This window comes from Castor canadensis, chromosome 16 (assembly GCF_047511655.1).
Source record: "Castor canadensis chromosome 16, mCasCan1.hap1v2, whole genome shotgun sequence".
NCBI lineage: Eukaryota > Metazoa > Chordata > Mammalia > Rodentia > Castoridae > Castor > Castor canadensis.
The window spans coordinates 48927069-48949578 of NC_133401.1; positions in this window are offsets into that span (position 1 = coordinate 48927069).

Sequence of the window (22510 nt, forward strand, 5' to 3'; positions counted from 1 at the left end):
ACATGGGCCTAACAATCTGTGGTGAGAGAGGTCAGAACATTGATTCCCTTTGACCAGGAGGACTGAGATTGACAGAAGAGGGCTTGGGGAAGCTCTATGACGGTCCAGGATGTGGGACCACAGTGTTTACTATACGTGTGCATTCACGAGACCTCCAACTGTAGCACTTAGGACCTGTGCATTCCACACGATGTAAACTAAAACTCAACCTACAATAAAAACATGAAAGGAAACACAATCTTTTCTATCTTTCCATCTTTTGCTCACTTCCCATCATTTTAGGCATTGTTTGGCTTTTCCAATCCCCTCTTTGCAAACTTTTTCTCATAAAGACAAGCTACATCCATGAATTATGCATCTCTATGTTCATCGAAGTCAATGGTTTACATCTCCTAGTTCTCAAGTCTAGCAATAGATTTAAAGTATTTGTTTTCAGTTCAAAGTATTTCAGACATCAGATGGAAGAGAAGAAAGGCACTTTAGGGGAGGGGAGAGTGGTTAAAGGAATGTAATAGAGGGGGTGAAATTGTTCAAAGTACACTGTATACATCTATGGAATTTTCAAAATGAAACCTCCTGTGCTAGTAACAATTCCAAATAAAAAGAAGAAAGATATTTTAAGCAATGTACAATTCAAAACATAATTCAAGAAATTGTGGCATGTTTTGTAGTTCTTTGGCTATCATGGCCAGGTGTTTCATTCACCTACAGAGGGCATTCTTGATACTTATAGTTTTTGGTTTTGTTTTTTTTTAGAGGCAGCTTTCCTTTTTCCTTTTCTACTTTTACTCACTCTTACTTGCAAGATCATATATTCATGTGATCTTCCTTTAAGACTCTCTTCCAGCAATGTCTGCTGAATCTCTTCTTTAATATTTCCCTAGACACGTCTCTTTCTTTAACTGAACTTGGAGCTCTCCTAACTGTAAGAAGTGTCTGGTTCAATTTGCTTCTCTAGTGCCTAGCCCAAGGTCTGAAAAACATGTAAGCATCAAGTAATGTTTACTGAATTAATTAATAAATGATGCTATTTTTAAAATGTGGTCATTGAAGTGAAAAGGAGGTATATTCAGAAGCAAGAACTTTTAGATGAGTTATATTTCTCAGTTTTCTTATGTGTCCCCTCACATCTGTCCCCTTTTCTCTGTGCTCCCATTCACGCTTCCTTGTATGACTATTTCATGGCCACATTGGTAGGGTATAAGTGTTCCTATCAACTTCATACTAAAGAAGTCTTTGAAAAAAAAGATGACATTTTAAAATGAAAGCAATTTGCATCTAAAACGGGATTACTTTTCAAAGGAGATTATGAGTCTTACACCTTGGCCTTTTACTTTCTGGAAGTCACTGTGTTTTTTACCAGGCATCTCCAAACAAAATATGTGCAGATTGGAATAGGCTTAAATGTAATATTTTAAAACAGCAACATGTCTGAAGGATCCAGAAATGAAATATGTCCATTTCTCTTACCAAGGAGCAGAAGGCAACATAAAGCAGCTGAAAGAATTAATTCACAGAAACAGTTGACATTTTCGAGCTGACTGCCTCTTAGAGAAAATGATGTCATTCTCCAACCGCCTAATGACAGTCATCAGCCGAAGAGGACACATGCTAATAAGGCTCATTGCTCACCTAGTTTTCTTCTTTTTTGTCTAGCCAGAATGTCCTTGTATGCTCATGATTTGGCACTGTGTTCCTAGAATAATTTTTAAGATGGGCTGGAGAGTGAAACTTATGGAATGATGCTTTTTCTTGTCAGAAAACTGAATTAATACATTTCCACCTTCTTTCTGTGAATGAAAGTCCTGTTTCCAATTTATTTATAAATATCCAACTTCCAGTTGGATTTTCCAATGTTTGGGAACCAGTGAGAAAAGACCATTGCCTCATGATTCAGAGGACGCTCTGACACAGCCACAAAAAAGAAAGGTGGTATAAAAATCTCAAGTTTCATTCTCACCAAAGAGTATTGAATTGGAAACTTTTAGAATACCCAGTATATGTTTCCTAGGTTTGACCTTACTCTTGGACAAATGATGGCTTTCAATAGAGTTTTCAGATAAATTCCCAAGGACAAGATTTGGAAAAGTGAGCAAGTATTGCCAGCTTAAGGGAATGACTAACAGCTCACATTCTCTTTTCTGACAAAGCTTTTGCCTCTAGTCTAGAACCAATCTGAAGGAAAAGAAGACCTGTTAAGTTTCCCAGGCCTCTCTGTCTTTGTGTCTTCCCTGATAGGCAAAACCAGTCAAGACTCTTCTGAACCAATGTGCAATGGGGACATCCCTACCCATACCCTGGCACCTGCCAGTCTCCTTTCCTAGCAAGGCCCCTGGAAAACTTCCCATTGTCTGCTGACCTGAGCCATGGATTTTGGTAGAAATTGGTGCACTGCAAGTGTAGGAGAACTGTAATTCAGAGTGGTATTTATGGCTGAGGAGGCTTTGCCAATGAGAAGGGATTCAATTCTGGCTGCAGAATTATGGTAGCTTAATGGCAGACTTGCTATTCCAGCTGCAGCCTGAACTCATGTTTGACCATGGACACGGGAACAAGCACAACGAGCCCCCTTTAATACTAGGGGAGACCCTCTCTTCCTGTGTGAACACCACTATTTTATTTGGCCATCTGATCTTGTTGGAAACGAACTTGTGGACAGGGAAGCTCAGACAACACCAAATAAATGCTTGAGAACAAGACGTATAAATGCAGCAAACAGGAGGAAAATGATCTCCTTAGAAACTGAAGGGCTCCAGACCATTCTAGAAATCCCCTACCCTAGAGGACAGGCCAGAAAGGTTATAAAATCAATGGTCAAGGGTGCTTTGACAATATTGTAATGAAAACGTAGGTCTTTGTCAAACATGTAGAAGCATAGCTTCAATAAAGTTAATGAGTTGGATAGTTTAAAACCTCTGGATAAAACATCTGCTGTCCTTTTGAAGTGGCTGTTTGTGGAATTAATCCAATTCATGCCGACTCTGTAGCAGCCCCTTCAAGGCTGTGGACCACGAACAAGATAAGAGAGATACACTCTTGCTTCAAAGGTATGCAGTCCAAACAGTGGATTAGTATGTGTGCACAAATAAGTTACATTTTGCAAGGCGCTTGTCACGTACACCCAGGTCTTTACAGCAACCCTGTGAGTTGGGTGTTGTTATTTATATATTTTTCCTCTGGTGCAAGCCTTTCCTTTTATCTGCACCCCAGTTTATTGTTTGTAAAGTGGGTATGTCAGACTAGTAATAACAATAGCTAAAATTTTGACCATGTACTATTTGCCAAGGGCTTGGAAAGCATTAGCTAATTTAATCCTCTCAGCATCCCTATAATTTTATCTGTTTTCACAGAAATGCAACAGCACATTGCAAAATGTACTTACGTGACCTGTGCCTTACAAAATGTAACTTGTTCAAGGTCAGCGGTTGGAACACCAATCAATTCTCAGGCTGTAAATCCAGTGCTACTTCCAAGACACCATGCAGCTTAGCTTCTGAATGATGGGGAAAGGTCATGGGGTGCCCACGAGAGGGAACCTCATTTCTGGCTGCAGAATTCTGGAAACTTTATGGCAGACTTGCTACTCCAGCTGCACCCTGACCTCAGGGTTGACCATGGACATGAAAATCAGTGCAGTGAGCTCCCTCTAGCCCTATGGGAGACCCTCTTACTCTTTGTGAACACCACCATTTTATTCATTCTTTCATCACTATTTTTTCTATCATTAAATGTTGAATTTAATTCAACATTTATTCTTGACAACTTCTCAAGTAAAGCAATCCTATTTACTATGGACTAAATTGTTGACGCAGTTTATCTCTAAAGCAGGTGTGATCTTACCAAGGGAAAGTCATTCAATGCTGCAGGTGTGGGGGTTGCAGTGTGGTGGTTGTCCATTGAGAGGCAGATTGGTTTTGGATAACGCCAGGGACACTGTTAATGGTCTTGGCTTTTCTTGCTACTATTTTTGTGTCTTTGGACGAACATTCTACTTTCTCTAGGTTCCTATCTATAAATATACTATGTCTTTGGACCTCAAATGACTGTTTGGCCTTCTCTAATGAGACAAGGGATGGAACTGTGAATGACTGTTATCACGCTCATTCATTATTAGGAAAAATCGATTTAAAAAAATACCCTTTAGCTTTTCCAGACATCATTAAAGGTTTCATTTTCTCCAGGCAAAAAAAAAAAAAAAAAAAAAAAAAAAATTCCAGAAACAACAATTATCATCAGAATTTCACAGCAAATAAAATTCACGTGGTATTCAAGTATGTAATTCTTAATTTTTGTAAAATTCACATACAGAACTTTGAAGAACTAGATGATTATTTTATAGGTGATATTAATTTTTTAAACTGAGAAAAGAGACTGTAGGTAGAATGGGTACAGAAGAGGCTGGTGAATTCCCTTCTCTGTTGGTCAGGACACTAACATTACACAGAGAGAATCAAGGTTTATGTGACTTTGAGCTGGAAGAGGTAGACTCCAGTCTCCATGTTCGCGGAAAGAGCAGATGTTTCATGGCCCAAGTAAAAATGAAAGAGTGTTCCAACTCTTCAGTTACATGGCCCAGGCTACAGAATACCAAAGAAACAGTGTCTGGAGAGTCCTGTTAGGTGATACCCTGGTCATTGTCTGATATACATGCTCTGCACTCACTGCTGCCAAGGTCTCAGCTTGCATCTCTCTGTTCATCTTCCAGCTCTGAATGGAAGCTTCTTGGGAAACATTTTCTATGCATGGAATGTATGGTGTTTGTCCAAGAGGGAAAAATGAAAAAAGAGCACAAAAAGCTCAGCAGAAATTCAACCATCAGGAGCAGATAACGCCTACACTTTTTCAAGGCCAGGTGGAAATGATTCTAAACCTGAGGTATTCAGTAATGCCAAGAACACTGCTCCCGTGGTCGAACGGGAGAACTTCCTTTCTTCCTGATTAAAAAGTGAAAAGTGTGGGGTGACAAGAACTATGGCTGTCTTCCCAGTCATAGATAAGCATTGGCTTTGTTGTCAGCTGAGTGACGACTCAGTTTGCTAATTGTTCTCCTTGTGCTGGACAGAGGGAGAGAAAACCTTATCCCCAGGCTCCTGTTACAAGCAGCAGACATTCCCCTTCCTGAGATGGGAGCTTTTGAGCTCTGTGCAACAGTCACACATTTGCTAGTGAAAGGAAGAGCAACACTAAAAGAACACCCAACATTCACACCAATGAATGATATACACTGTACCAGTGAACCTGAGTGTTGGAGCATTGTTGTCTAGCTTAAAAAAAAATGAGACAAAGACAGACAGACAGACAATAACAGAGGTTAACCAGCTCTATGACTAACAGAAGAAACACTCAAGAGAGGAAAGCAACCAGCGATTAAAGCCAGTCATTTATTTGAACTTTCTTGCTTCTTTTTGTATTTTTAGCAGTAGCTTTCTTTTTTTTTTCTTTTATTCATATGTGCATACAATGTTTGGGTCATTTCTCCTCCCTTTCCCCTGTAGCAGTAGCTTTCTTGCTAACTTAAGCATCCTATTCTTGAACTGGTTGAAGTATTTTTTAAAATCTTAACAGTTTGGTTGAGATATAATTTATGTCCCATGAAATTTACCCATTTACAGTATATGACTCAGTGGTTTTTAATGTGTGTATGGGTTTGTATGACACCACCATAATCTAATTTTGGAACATTTTATCACTCCAAAGGAAACCTAGGACCCATTTGCAGTCACTCCTCATTCCTCTCTTCCTATCACTCCTAAGCAACCACTAATCTACTTTCTGTCTTTATAGGTTTGTCTGTTGAGTCATTATAGGGAGATGAGCACTAATGTGGTCTTTGTGACAGGTTTCTTTCACTTAGTATAATGTCTTCAAGGTTCATCCATTTTGCACTAGGACTTTTTTCCTTTTATTGACACATGCTATCCCATTATATTAATAGAACACATTTTATTTATTTATTATTCAATCAATTGACATTTGGGTGGTTCTTACTCTTTGACTGTTATGGATAATGCTGCTATGAATATTTGTGTACTTTTTTTTTTCTGTGGGTATGTTTTCATTTCTCTTTGGTATTTATCTAAGCATGGGTGACATGATAACTCTATGTTTAATATTTCAAGGAAGTCCCAAACTTTTTCGAAGTGGCTATGCCTTCTTACCTGCAGTATTTGAGGGTAAGACAATTATTTTGTAATGTTCCACTGCTTATAGGATTTGAAAGCTTTGTACAAAGGTTAGAAATGTACCAGGCATTTCATCTGACATTTGTTTAGGGAGTTTACTTTTTCTTTCTAAACTACAAACATTTCTGTAGTCTAATGAGCAGATGCTACTAGCTGATGAAGCAGGAATGCTCATTTCTTATTTGATTTATAATGATCTTCAGTAATTATAGACAAATCTTACTTACCCAGCTTTCTGTGCGTATGTGGCTCTAGAGCACAAACTCCTTTCTTTTCTCTTTAAAATTCACATTCCCCACTGTTTTGTTAATGATTTGTTCTTTCATTCCAAGCCATTAATACCTGTTTCAAAAACAGGTCCCTATGTGCAGTTCAGCAAGTCTTCATCCACAGAAACAGCCACTCCAAGGCATAATAACAACTAATTTAAACAAACTAGCATTAAGTCTTCAGAATTGAAATGCATGTATTGTTCATTTCTACCTAACCTGGAAAATGGTAAGTATGAAATGAATTTTTAGTGTCTCAGATGTGACTCCATATGCAAATATAGGGACAAAGGAACTCCTCCCGGCCCAAAGTCACAAGGCCCTGTAATTTAAGCCTATAAAGCATACTGACAGTGAACAGGTTAAGGAAAGAAAAAGCACACGTGTTTATTAAAATCCACATGCACAAGATCCACTCAACTCTGAAGCTCACAGAAGGCGCAGATAGTGAGATACACTCTTGGAGGGGGCAGAATGTAGGGGACTGTGGGCATATGGGGGTACCTCAGAGAAAGCGTGCCCCTTTCAGTTCAAGAGAGCGAATGATGGGATTGTGCAGAGAAGGTAGTTGAAAGCACTGAACACGTCCAAATGTCATACTTTGGCCCATTGTTTTCTAAACCACAAACACCTTACAAATATAACTGGACAACTTTATATGATAAACTATTTATACAACAACAAAAGTTTTCTGGATTTCTTTCTTTATTGTGCTTCCTTAATGTGAAAGGTGTTTCGTGATCTTTCTGGTTCTTTTCTATGTGAATTTAGTTATCAGTTTGTCTTTAATTTCAACATTTGTGAACTGGTTATGCATCCAGCTGATCTGCATAACCCAATTTGGAGCAGCATCCTTAGTGAGTAGCAAGCTTTCTCTGTTCTCCAGGTAATATCGCCTCTGCCTCTCAAACCCAAGGCTTCTAATGACATACGCTGAAGGACAAGGCTTGATGTCAGGTTTTCCTTCCTTCTCTTTCCTCTCCATTTGCTGACCCTGGATTATGCAGTTACTCTACTGTTTTTAGTAATCTGGCCTCCTGTGCCAGACCTTAGCTGTCATACTATATTATAAGTGATAGTTGAAATGTTTCTTTTACATAAGGAATAATTTCTTCCCAGCGATCCTTCTAATATATTCATGGCTAACTAAAAATACTGCTGAATGCTGTTCTCAAGTAGAGTTTCAAGGTTAACATGAAGACTGTTATCACTTGCTTATGCTGCATAAAAATCTGTTTTATCTTTGTAATAAGCCTTTTATTAAAAGGCTTTGGCAATTCCTCTTCTACACTTGAGTTTTCTCAGGGTACCTTGCAGACTCTGCTTTGCTGGCAAGAAAACCAGTTATGATTATTCATAAGCCAGTGAGCATTTGTTTCTATTTAGAGTTAACAATTAATTTGTGATAATCAATTGTGACAGCAAAAAGGATTTCAACTCTACTAGCAACCACAGAGAAATGCAAGTAATTTTGATAATGTCTTGTGTGTCCAGTGGAATAATTTCCTTATTACTGGCTTTTAGGAAGAGTTTATAATTAAATCAGAGAGAAAAAACACTGGAAGCCAACATTGTGTGACATTTATTTCAAGGGTAATGTCAAAAATTTCATGGATGGTCACTTAAGGCATTGAAAAAGCACAGATTAGAGAAAAGAAATAGGACATAAGAGGTTGTGTACATTTTCCTGCCTTTCCAAAGTAAGAAGGACAAATATAAGTAGAACTGTTGCCTTCACAGGTCACTTTAGCTTCTTTCTAAGCCAACAATGGATATGACAGAAATCTACTCCAATTTTTTCCTAATGAAATAATTCTCTTAAGTTTGCTTTTCGAATGAAATCTGTGTGTGCATATAATACACACATGCAAGCACTCACTAAGAATTTAAAAAATTATTCACCCAACTCCTTCTTTTCCATGTTTTCATACGCATTTTTTCTTCTTAAATAGGGCCACTGAAGCAAGGGGAATGCATTAACTGGATAATAAGATTAAAACTCTGTTTTATGGCAAATAGTTTGGGACTTTAGGGAGCCATCTTTGAAGGTAACAAATGAATGCCTGCTTCTTACTTTAAGCAGAGGTGATTGCACCGTCACCTAGAAATATGGAGACAATATAGAACGTGTGCACCACTGTGCACTCCATCCTCATTATAATGTGGCCTGGGGCTGAGAGCTAAACATTTTTCTAGAACATAATGAGCTGTGTACTGTAATGAAGGTGTTTGAAATTGATTTGCCTGCTATTTAGTATAAAAAGTCCCAGATCAAAGGCTCTGGCAAGCCCCCAGACACTTAGGCCTTCACAGACACAGGCCTTGGTGTGATGGTTGAGAGGCAAGTGGGGAGGAGTTGTGGCTTAGACAGAGCCAAGAAACCCGTCAAGCAGTTATCTAATCATTTGGATTACAAGTCACCGGACATCACTCACAGGCTGCCATCTGGCACTAGATGATTTTAAGGATCATTTTGAAAAATATTATAAGGATCAATTTAATATCCTTCTCAATTCTTAATATTTTAGCATTGCTCCTTCATCACAGACACGGCCACCCTCCCAAGTTAATTTGTAGAATGAATTTTACCGAGTGCCATTTAATCTTATTGCCATAGTTACAAACCAAGAAATGGAAGATCGCAAGGCTGAGCTGAAAATAGCTGACTTGGTAGAAGGAAAAGGACTCATTCTTATGCAAAGCCCTGTGCTCACACGGGATCCCTGATGCAGGGAACAATACAAAGTTCCATCCTCCAAAACACAAGCTCCCAGGCCCTCTCACTCTCCAGCACAGAGAAGCCAGAGGTTTGGACAATTCTGTAAAAACTAAAGATGAGATTCTGCCCTGCAGCCTGTTGCTTGAGCTTCTGTGCCACAGTTCATAGCCTGGGTATTCACACAGGCAATTGGGGGATCTTATACACACTTGCAAATCACAAAGAACACATGGAATGTGTGAAATTTAAGAAATGCTAAGTCATCTCTAAGTATTATTATTTACAACTTATCTATCTATTTATCCATCATCTATTTAATCTGTCATTTCTCTATCATCTACCTACCTATCTATCCCCTCTATCTATCTATCTCTCTATCATCATTTATCTAATCTAGCTATCATTCCTCTATTATCTATGTATCTATATCTATCTGTCATCTATCTAATCTATCATTTCTCTATTATCCACCTACCTACCTCCTATATCTATCTATCTACCTACCTACCTAGCTATCTATCTAGCTATCTATCTACCTATCTATCTATTTATCTCTTTATCTTACAAATTCTATTATAGAAAACAAACCCATAACCTGCATCAACACATGTATTCTATGGGAGAAACTCAGAATAGATTATATGGAAAGAAGTCTAGCTGTTCAACTAAAGGCCTGCCTTACTAGATTTTATATGTTATACTATACCTAGAAACATAAAGAGAGAAAGAGGAAGAGAAGGAATGTAAAGAGATAAAATGCAAATGAATGTGATTAGAATATATATGTAAGTATATATAAACACAAAATATGGAATCAAATTGATTAGAAATATTACTGATACACACACACACACACACACACACACACACACACACACACACATATTTTTGCCATACTGGGAATGAAGCCTAGGACCTTGTGCATAGTAGGTTAGTGCTCTACTTCTGAGCTACATCTCAAGCCCTAGAATTTATTTTAAGGAGAATTTTTTGACTTGCATAAGCAATCAGTTTCTAAGATTTATCTCAACCCCAAAGTCCTTTGATCTGATATTTAATGTACTAAAAACGCATGCTATGTGCTAATGACTTACAACATCAGTCTGCAGGATTCTTAGTCCTTAAAAACAATGAAATCATTTTCTTTCCACATTTATTTCATTTCCTTGGGCCTCTATTTTTCTCACCTGTAAAATGAGAGGATTAGACCTTTGAGATCTCTATCAGGCAGAAAATTCTAATTTAATTATTGTTTAATTTTCACTAATTCAGCCTGCAATTTATGACTTTGGCATATTTGAATATAATTTTATGGTATTTGAGCAACAATTCAAAAACAAACACAGTCACTTAAAGATTCTGAGTAAATGGGAAACTCAGCATGTATGTGACCAGGCAGCACAATGACTGCTTCTGTGCCTGTCAGGGCCGGGAGCCAGTCTGCCAGAGGCTGTATAGTGCCTGTTGGCCCCTGTGCAGCTTCTGGATGCTTGCTTTTATATGCAAAATTCTCAGGAGGCCTTTGGGAGTCCTGGGGAGCTGGCTGTTGAATGCAGGAGAGAAGATACCATGGTGTTCTCATTCTATAACCACCCCACAGTCGTTGCTGTGTGGGCAGTCTGGCCTCATGATTGTAGGATAAGGAAATTCTAGGCGAATGTTTTGTGGAGTGTGTTCTACTGGACTTTTATTTCCAAAAGCATGGGAATGGCTGGGTGAATCAAAGGAAACAGTCTTTCTTACTGCGGGGCTTTTCTAAGCCTTTAAAATGTCAGTTCCCCAATATGCAAGTTTCCCCAAGTGGGTTGGGGGATGCAACACTGCTTACTTTTCTTGATCACAAGAACTTTTATCCTCTGGCTCAGCATTAGTTAGTGCAATGACTGTGTCAGTAAATATAATTGGGCGGAGAGGCAAACAGGTTTCATTTTGGGGACCACATTGGGTCAGTTGGTAGAGAGTCCTGGCTCTGGTTAGGAGGAGAAGCTGGGGATGACAGATGTGCCATGGCTTTGCCATCCCCGTCTTCTTTGCAACTCTTTCTGAAGTTTTCAAGTATCACTTAATATAATTCCATGTCTTACTTTATTAGTAAATCCCAATATTTGGGATTGGAGTTTGACTGAATCTAAAATATTCTTGATCTCCTATAAGCTGGGAAATTTGAAGCTGTCAGTGGGACATGGGGGTGTAAACTCAAGGGTAAGGAACATGTTTAGCATGCTGAATCTCTGGCTTCCATACCTGGCACCAAAACAACACAAACAAAACATCCCAAAACTAAAAAATGCCATGGAAGGTCTCTAATGGAACCTTGTGACTTTCACTGGGATCCAGATTGGCAAAGGGGCTGTTTTTGCATCAGGAACTACCTAGAACCAAATGTGCAAGAGCCCAGAAGGGACCATGATGTATGCTTTCTGGGTCTAACACTTCACTCATACAAGTTCAGTTCAGTAAATCTCTATACCATATGAGGGCCTGTTCATCTATTTATTATGAGAGAGGAATTATGTTTGGGGTTATCTTTTTTGAAAATCCTGTGAATAAAACCTTATTGGCTATTTACTTACCGCAAATACCATTTATTTTATTATGTGGCATGCAAACTATGAAACATCACTGAAAATATAGTTACCACTACTTGGATTCTTGCGAATATACGTTATCACATTCTTTTTGGAGCAACTGAGCTGCAAGTACACATAAACCTTCTGAAACCCAGTTTCTGGTCATGTTAGGATTCTGCATGTTGAGTTTATGCTATCTTCTACAAGTCAGCATCAAAAATGCAGTGGATATAGACTGTTTAAGGCAGGATAAGTGTGGTTAGTGATGCATCACAAAATGTGATGGCCAAATTAATCCCCAAAATGTTTATGGAAGAAAGAGAATGTGATGAGAGGTGACTTGGGTGGGACCTAGGCTCTTGCAGGCTACAGAACTTCTGCCTTTCAGCAAACTCAGGCAAAAGGGGACACTCTGGGACTATGCTAGAATGCTTAGCGTAGCGAGTAACATAAAAGGTGCTTCTTCTCCCTCTGTGGTTTGTTTTAACCTAGAACCATTTCCAGGGTTCACAGACATTATCTACCAAAATATTGCTACTTCCTAGTGGCTTTTAAACCAACCCATTATTAGAAGAGTTGAGTAATACAGAAACTGGTACTCTGAGAAGAGCATTTGCTTGGGATTACTGGGGTCTTTGTTACTTGTGTTGGAAGCTTACCAAGGTTTCAACTTCATACATTTGACTGTGGCATCTCAGAAATAAAATGGCACATTATCTTTTCATGATATCTATCTATCAATCATCTATCATCTATAATCTATCTATTTAATCATCTATCTATCTAGGGCTGAAGGCATGGCTCAAGAGGTAGAGTGCCTGTTTTGCACTCCAATGCATCCAACCAAATAAAACTATGTATCTATCATTTATCTAGCTATCATCTAGCTACCTATCTATCTAATCTATCTATCATCTATTTGTTCATCCTATTCAACTATCATCTATCTATCTATTTATCTATCTATCTATCTACCTATCTATCCAACCTATGATCTATCTAATCTATCATCTATCTATTCTTCCTATTCATCTATCTGTCTGTCTATCTATCTATCTACCTACCTACCTATCTTCCCAAACTGGCCCACTTCCTATGCAAAAGAGGGATTGCTTAAGAAAAAACACTACACAGGCAACACTCAAAATAAAAATCAACTGTTTTCAAAAGAGAAAAAGACGTCCTACTTAACAACATGGTTACCAGCATTTTAAAATGTGCAATGTAAGAAATTCATCAAAATCATGCTTGCAAATGAATACATGATGGAAGGAGTATGGCTTAAACCTTAAATCAAGCACTCTCTTCCTAGCCCAATTTTTTTTTTTTTTGTCACCTTAACAGACCTTAAGGCGGAGATTGTGCTCAGATATTTGGATTTGAGACTCAATATCCAAATGGTTTGGGGAAGATTTACTCAAATTCTCCAGCTCAGGCTCACAGTAATTATTAAGGAAATGGTTTTTGAGCAGTGAATGAAAGAGAGGCAGGTAGGAGATGTGGGACCTTTGCTGGCTGTTGACTTTGGAGGCTGACATCTCAGCTCTTAGCATTCATCAAGTGTATCACAGATCCCAGTGTATTTTGGAAAAGGCAAATGTCATAAGGTAAAAGCTTATTTTAACTAATTCACTTATTTATTCTTTATCAAAAACTTCACTAGTGCATTTTTTTTCTTTATTTTAGAACAAACCTTGAAAAGGCACAATTTTACAAACAACTTATTATGTGATGCTATGGTCTGGAATTTCTTAAAACACTTCCAGCTAAAAAATGTTGGAAGAATTACTTTTCATAAAATATAACTATATGGAACATTTTTTGAAGGATGACTAATGAGTAAAACCAAATCTTTCCCCACTAATAGGTAATATAAAATGTTCAAACTATACAGTGTGTTACCAAATGCTGGATCCAGACATGCCCTGAATTGATATTTTGGCATATGTTGACATATAATAAAATGACTAAGAAAAAATGTAAAACCTGTTTAAATGGCTCAAGCTCATGAATGAGTGATTTAAAGTGAGGCCAGGATAAATAATGCCCCAGGAGGAAGAACAGAATGGAGGAAAATAATTGTTATTACTTAGAATGGGGCCATGGTTTTTTAGAAAAACCTTGGAGCCAGGCTTTGGGAAAGACAATGATTATCCTGTGAAACTTCACGAAGCCTTCTTCTTCCTGAGCACTGCTATCTTGCCATCCTAAATTTTATGTCTGTGTATCATTTATGGTCTAAATTCATTCATTAAAAGAATGTTACAGTTAAGTTTTTTTTTTTAATACTGCCTACAGTAGAGGACTTTTATCTGAAACATTGGAAGCTAGCAATTACTCAGTTAGTTAAAAGACATAGCAGGAAATCACACAACAAATCCTTTTTCACTTCAACATTTTATTTTTGGCGTTGGGGATAAAACTCAGGACCTTGTGTGTGCTAGGCAACTGAGCTAAAATACAGTCAACACTGTATTTTAATGTGACATGTGTAAACATACATTCATTCACTAATCTTTTCTCAACCAAACTATACCATGGTGCATTGTAACTGATTCACATTTTCAGGGTTTGTTTGAAATGGAGCAAGAACTTAATATACACACAAAGCAATTTGAGTGCAGAAATCTGTGTTTGTTGTTTTCTATTTTTCCCTTGTCTTTCACATTTTTCTAGCTCTCAGCTAAATTAGCAGCATTTTTTAATTTGGAGCAACTTAACCTTTCTTGATGTACTATTCCACGTTGTGCATTGGATTGTCACAAGAACTGCAATGATTTTTCTTGTTCCACTCTTTTTTTTGTCAATTGTAATAAAACAGGTATGAAGGGGAAAGTGTACAACTCAACTGGTAGAAGCCATTATCTGGGAGAGTCACCACAGCCTGGAGCAGGTAAGAGAGTTTTGACTATGGGTGTGACAAGCACCATCTTCAGAGTGGAGAATACAAGGGAATGAGATGTATTTATAGTATAGTGCAGGAGACTCATTAAACTAGATTGTTTTAGTTTTCTTTTTGTGATTCTGGAGATTGAACCTCATGTACCTAGATAGGTGCTTTACCAACGAGTCATGCCCCCTACCCATTAAATATGATTTTTGCTTATTTATTTGTATATTTATTTTTGGTGGCACTGGGGTTTGAACTCAGGGCCTCACACCTACTAGGCAGGCACTCTGCCACATGAGTCACTCTGCCAGCCCAAGATTTTTAAGAGAGTTCTGTACAAAGTAGCACAAGAGATAAAAGGTACTAATTTCGTCTGTTCAAAAAAAAATTCCCCAATCAGCAGAGTTCACGCTAATATTTCTCTTCTCAGACCCTGTCATTTTCAAATACACTTAATGTGCATGGAGAGAAAAGAGTACAAAGGAGACATGGACTTCTGTCAGGTTTAATATTATTAGAAAGCCTTAGAAGTTAGAAATCGTCACCTGTTGCAAACAGTGTGTATTACTGAGTGCTGTGCTTGCTGTTACAGTTTCTGTGGGAAAAAGTTTCTGTGGGAACTGATATCAAGGGCTATAGTAGGGACAAAGTTGCCCAATATGGATGACTTTGAAGTGGAACTGGAAATGGCTTTATACGTGTTTGACATAATGTCTACAACTGATTAATATTTACAATTAAATCGCACCAGGCTGAACTTGGTTTCAAAATACCTATTGTGTCGATCATCTGCACGGTATGCTTGAATTGATCCTTTTGATGACATTTCTAGGCTATCACAGGATGATTGTGGGGTCAACTACTGGATGGGATTAGAGCAGCTGTATGGCATTACAGGACATTTATGGCTTTTGAAACATGTGGGCTAAGCATGTGACAATCCTATTGCCTACCTATCATTATGACACAAGCATGTGAGCTGATAAGCTACGAGTGGATAGATTTTGTCACAAAGACTACACATGCTCTTGGAGAAGGAAATCATGTTAATAGGAAGTTTTAAGTCAAAAAGTAAAAATATACAGTATTCTATGAGACAGGATATTGTTTGTTGATGAGCAAAAGAAAGCAAAACGCCATAAAGTCTCCTTGGAATTTTTATACTATTACAACCTTAAACATTAAACATTCCTCTGACCATTCTCCTTTCAGTAAAGTTTTCTTTGGCTCAGGTGAAGAATTGACAAAGGGTTCTTCAATAGACTAGAAACTACACAAATTCAAATACTGACAACACGAACACATAGGCAAATAAGATAAAATACACATCTTGTTATATTAGTGGCTAAAATAATATAATATTTATGATACCTGGGTTTTTTAAAATCTATTTTTTATTACTGTTGTACTGGGGGTACACTGTGACATTTACAAATGTTCTTACAATATATCATAGTTGAATTCACCCCCATTATCATTCTCCTTCATCACCCCTTCCTCTACTAGTTGTTTTATTATGCAAAAAACCTAGTATGTGACTGAAATCTTTCAAATCATTCACCTTCTCCAGAGTCAACCAAGGGGGCCTCAGTCCTCAGTGGTACGCAGACCAGTGCTTGGTAACAAGTGACAACAAATGTCTGGGATATCTCCTCAGAGTAAGCTTATGATTAAAACTTGAACAAATCGTTATTGTTGGGGCTTCAGCCAGGCCATGTACCTTGGAATAGTGTGATACAGGTCTGCTAGAAGCCAGAAAATTAATCTTTTCTATTTGCTCTTTGTGGCACATTCTTCTGCTACAGATAGAAATAATTATTTACACTTTTACATTCTGTATTGTTGCCAGTTGTAATATCCTTGTCACCATGTTTTGATTGATGTGTATAATTAGAAGTATGTCTGAAAGGGAATAAGTTTTATTATGGCAGGATTCCATAAGATGAGGAGTACTGGATCTGGGTTTGCTAGGCCGGGACCAACATTACTGGTAATTTATAGACAAGATCAATTTTGTTCAGATAGCTATAATTAGCAATTCCAATATGGGATATTTTATCTGAAGGTTTATAAAATGGCTGTAAAATGATTGCATTTGTCTTTTGAAATAATAGCAGATAACTCTTATTGAGTACTAAGAGTTATACAGATATACAAATGAAGACGTTAAAGATTTTATTCTGATTGTTAATCAGGGAGTGAACCAGACAGATGTCATGACTGACTCAAAAGAGAATCCAGAGAATAAACCTACTTGTAAGTCAGAAATACTGAAACAAACATACAAATGGGGCAAAACATTCTTGTGTACAAAACGTGTAAAGGAAGTCAGTTAAACTTCTACTTAACTGGAAAGAATGTACATGCATACAGAAAAAAATTATTGTGCATTAATCTTTAACTATTTATAGCTTACAGAGTTGTAAGTCTGCTCCTAGGGAGTCAGAATCAGACATCCTGGGCAGGGAGCATCCTGGGCGGGGAGCGTCCTTGGATAATGTCTAGTTTCCTCTTATGCACAATGTGTCCTTACACCCCCATTTTAGGGATGATGAAATCAAGGTTCAAACAGGGCAGGATTTTGAATGGATCAAATTAATTAGTAGAGAATCTGCTGTGTTATTAGGCAGGGATGGATCTCAGCATGAGATAATCAAAGAAGAATATGTGAACTCCCTGTAGGTTTGAACATTTCTAAGACCTTGTAGAGAAACTAACAAGGAGGACCACATTGTGGTCATGTGTTTGATCCATCACCCTGACAATGGGAACCCCTTTTCAGCACATCCTATTCCAAAGAGAACAAAGCATGCACAGACAGTATAAATGGCATTAGAGCCACATCTGAAATTCCCCTTATTCTTGCCTCATGGACAGCCTGGAGAAACGTTTGTGATACGAAGAACGAGGTACCAAAGGGTCACACTGAGGCTGTAGGTGCCTGAGCTTCCTGCTATGTTTGACACTGTTGTTCCTCTCACTCAAACACAAGTCAAGACAGTCGGCACTCTGTGTGTACACTTTGTTATGTCAAAGTGTACACAGAGTACACTGCTGGAAGGAAGTTGGGACACGGATGGGGCAGAGGGTCCCTTTCTTGGGACCCTAATAGGTTGTCTCGATTCAGAGCACTTGCTTAGATGTTTCTCCACCTTGCCACTTTTCAGAACCTAGAAGGGTGGAGCCCACTCAGTGAGTTGGGAGAATAATAGGGAGTGGGCAAAATGCCATGCTGGTGGGCATGACAACTAATAAGTGGCAGAACCCATAGTCAAATACGCAGTTGTTTAATTCCAGACCCAGATTCTTAACTTTTCCACTGAACTTTTACCCTAGTTCTTTTAAAAAGCTGGATGGAAAAGGTGCACACTGACTTCTACACTGTCTCTAGTCTCTTCACTGAGTCACTCCTTGCTGGGATCAGCACTGACTATGCTTGGTAACGTCCTCTGCTGTTTACTGTGGAAGGGGAAGTTTTCACACACCTTTAGCAACCAAGTGACTTCACAGAAGTATAGACTGAAGGTGGGTTTCCACTGGATGAGGCCAGGAAACGTCCAGGGTGGCATCACCAAATACCACCAGCAGTGCCTTCTTTCTTACTATTAATTCACCTCGCCTTCAGCATCACAAAGGAGCTGCACCGGCTAAATAGATAAATAAAGCAACGAGATATGAGTCAGGAGTCTTGGACGCTGTCCCAGACCTTGAACACCATTAGCCTTTCTGTAGCCTTGTTTTTCTCATTAATAAAATAAGGATAATAGCATTTGACCTGGGTAGCATCTGTGCAATCATTTCCATGGAAGGATGAAAAGTAGAAAAATGGTGTGCATATAGGAAGGGATGCTGTGGGTAGCACAGCAGTGCAGATTCCGAGTGTCCAAACCAAGCAGAGATGCAGAGGAAGGCTAAAGAGATGTGAATGTTAGAGAATTCAGAAGGAGCCTTCGCAAGGCAACTATGTCAAGTGTTAGCTGGGATTCTTTCCACTGTAAGTAAGTGACCAGAAATTCAGCTCAAATGGTCTCGAGAAAATAATAGTATTTCCGTTTTTCTTTCTTTTTTTTGTTTTATTTGCATCACTGGGGTTTGCACCCTGGGCCTTGCTCTACCGCTTGAACTATGCCCCCAGCCTTTTTTTTGTGTTAGTTATTTTTCAGATAGGGCCTCATCCTTTTTTTTTTTTTTAAATTTTTATTGTTTTATTATTCATACGTGCATACAATGCTTGGGTCATTTCTCCCCCTTGCCCCCACCCCCTCCTTTACAACCCACTCGGCCCCCTTCCTCTCCCCCCAACCCTCTCGATACCTGGCAGAAACTATTTTGCCCTTATCTCTAATTTTGTTGAAGAGAGAATATAAGCAATAATAGGGAGGAACAAGTGTTTTTGCTGGTTGAGAGAAGGATAGCTATACAGGGAGTTGACTCACATTAATTTCCTGTGCGTGTGTGTTACCTTCTAGGTTAATTCTTTTTGATATAACCTTTTCTCTAGTTCCTGGTCCCCTTTTCCTATTGACCTCAGTTGCTTTTAAGGTATCTGCTTTAGTTTCTCTGCATTAAGGGCAACAAATGCTAGCTAGTTTTTTAGGTGTCTTACCTATCCTCACCCCTCCCTTGTGTGCTCTTGCTTTTATCATGTGCTCAAAGTCCAATCCCCTTGTCGTGTTTGCCCTTGATCTAATGTCCGCATATGAGGGAGAACATACGATTTTTGGTCTTTTGGGCCAGGCTAACCTCACTCAGAATGATGTTCTCCAATTCCATCCATTTACCAGCGAATGATAACATTTCGTTCTTCTTCATGGCTGCATAAAATTCCATTGTGTATAGATACCACATTTTCTTAATCCATTCGTCAGTGGTGGGGCATCTTGGCTGTTTCCATAACTTGGCTATTGTGAATAGTGCTGCAATAAACATGGGTGTGCAGGTGCCTCTGGAGTAACCTGTGTCACAGTCTTTTGGGTATATCCCCAAGAGTGGTATTACTGGATCAAATGGTAGATCAATGTTTAGCTTTTTAAGTAGCCTTCAAATTTTTTTTCCAGAGTGGTTGTACTAGTTTACATTCCCAGCAACAGTGTAAGAGGGTTCCTTTTTCCCCTGCATCCTTGCCAACACCTGTTGTTAGTGATGTTGCTAATGATGGCTATTCTAACAGGGGTGAGGTGGAATCTTAGCATGATTTTAATTTGCATTTCCTTTATTGCTAGAGATGGCCTCACACTTTTTTTTTATTTTGCCTGGGTCTGCCTTTGGACCACAATTCTCCTCCCTACACTGGTTTGCAAACATTTTTCCTGGTCTGGCCTTTAACCATGACCCTCCTATCTTTTTCCCCCAAATAGCTGGAGTTACAGGCATGAGCCACCATACCTGGCAGGTGTTTCTGTCCCTCCCCCCCACTTTTTTTTGACTAGGATAACTAAGAAGTCTAGAGGTGGGTGTGGCTTCGTGTGTGACTGGATCTAATGATCTAAAGTTCACAATCAGTACCTGGTTCTCTCCATCTTTATTTCCTGTCTTTCCTTTCTTCATTTCTAGACTTTGCTTCCCTTGTGTTGTCTTTGTTGTCAAGCAGATTTCATAGACCATGTAACCAAATGGCTTCTGGTCACTTTGGACTTATTTTGGAAAGAGTGGGCTTTATATTGTGCCTCCAAAAATTTTGGGATCCAGCATAATTGGCTCTCCTTGGTTACTGAGAACAGTTTTTGGTTGGGGGCCCATGCCTGATACTAGGATTGGATGCCCAGTGGATTAAAACAGGGGAGGAATAGATCCACAAAGAAAACCCAGGCTACTCTGCTCAGAAAAAGGACAAATTTGGCAATGCAGTAGTGGGAATATTTTGGAGGAGTTTGTGATGGAAAGAAACTTGAGTTACCTTTGTTGAGTAGCTGTGACAATCAACACAAAAGGTACATTAATTAAAATGTTCTTTTGCTCTGGAGACATTAGGCAGATGAAGGTCTCGGAGAAAATATGCCTCGGAATTTTAATACTAGCTTTATCAGAAATACTTCTCAAGGGAGTTATTAAATGAATATTTATTTAGTTGGATTTAAAAAATTTATGGCTGAGAGAATAATGAGAAGTACTAGACATAGTTCTCATAAGACATTAACTTGTCATTTACCAGTCTACCCTTAGTATCAGAAATGTGGAACTCGAGTTAAAAATACCATGGACTCAATTCTCATTTGAGAGAGGTTTTCATGATATTAGCTGATCTACTCATTCATTCAATAATTATTTATGGAAGTCTGTGTACAAGGCACTTTATAGTTCAGGAAAAATATTCAGTCCTGCTCTTGCTGTGTTAGTGTTTCCTGATTTTAAAAAAACAGATAAACTGAATAGTATAGTTAATCATAAAAGATGGAATTCAGCAGGAATATAGAAAGTTGCTCAACCTCATTAATACCAAAGAACTAAACATTGCAATAAAATTTCTTTTTCAGCTCTCCAAAAATGGTAAAAGTAAACTGATAATATTGAAGGAGGCAGTAGTAAGAATTATAGTCATCATGAAGGGAAAGAAAGCTTTCATCTATTAAAATGTAGAATATCCAGAAGAACTCATATCCCCAAATGTATGTTATGATGCTGTTTGTAATTGGAAGAAACACTTAAGGGCATAATATTCCAGAAAGAGAAGAATGGTCAAATTGGCTACAAAAAACATATACATTTAGATTGTTACACAGCCATGAAAAAGAATATATGTATGAATATATTTGTGAATGAGTAAATGCAAACATTTTGAGAATAAAATCTGCTCTAATCTAATATGAACACATAGACACATTGTATTTATTTACAAATATATTTCTAAAAACATGGAAATAATTCAACCTGTAATAATATCTTTCCCCCAGAGAGAATGTGAGAATAGAACTGGCTGTGGAGATGGTGAGAGAAAGCTTGATTTTTCTACATTGTTTGAAAGTTTACAAGAATGTTTTCATCTACTACACATTTAATTAAAATCCAATTAGTATTTAAATTAGAAATATGCATATAGTTATGACTATAACACATTTTGAATTTGTACAATTTATTATTAATTCTATCTATATAATGGACTTTATATTTTGATGTAATTTTATCTTTCATAAATGTAATTAATAGAAAAGTGTCTGATAATAGATTGCTTAAAAATAAAGAGATATCAAATAGGCTTGAAAAATCTGTGCTAATGTCACAGCCTCATGAAATTATTTACATTTAAACTTAGATTAATGAAAAGTACATAAACTTAAATATTTATTTTCTGTTTCACTAACCACATTTTAAGCACTCAGTAGCCATATGTGACTATGGGTTACCAGACTGGACAGCACAGACATAGAATACCTCCATCATTCGTTTATCAGATTCTTTGCCATCATTTGACACTGTGGCTTTCTTTGAAAACATAAAATGTAGTAACTCTGACCAATGGAAGGAAATAATCCCATACATTTACATTCATCATCTCTGAATATATCTAAAGTGAACTGGTGCCAAAGTAAATTTTCCCCCAACCCTTGAAGAATTTAGTATTTGGATACACTTAGGTCACCAACCTTTTTTTAAAGGTGCCCCAGACTCCCATCTGAGAGAAGAACTCTGAGTGGTGATGTGCAGTTGGAGTGCACTTTGCATAGGGGCTGGAGGGAGCCAGTTTCCTTGGAACTTTAGAAATATGGAAGTCAACCAGCTCCCTGTTTAGAAGATTTGCCACCTTGGCTCTTATGGCTTATAGGAGGAAACGTGAGGATTTCCAAAGTTCCCACTGGAGCTGTGGGGTTTGTCGGATTTTATCCTGCATTTTCTAGGCGATTTTATCTTTTTGGGGTTGTAATTCTCAGAGTGCAAATGTCTGA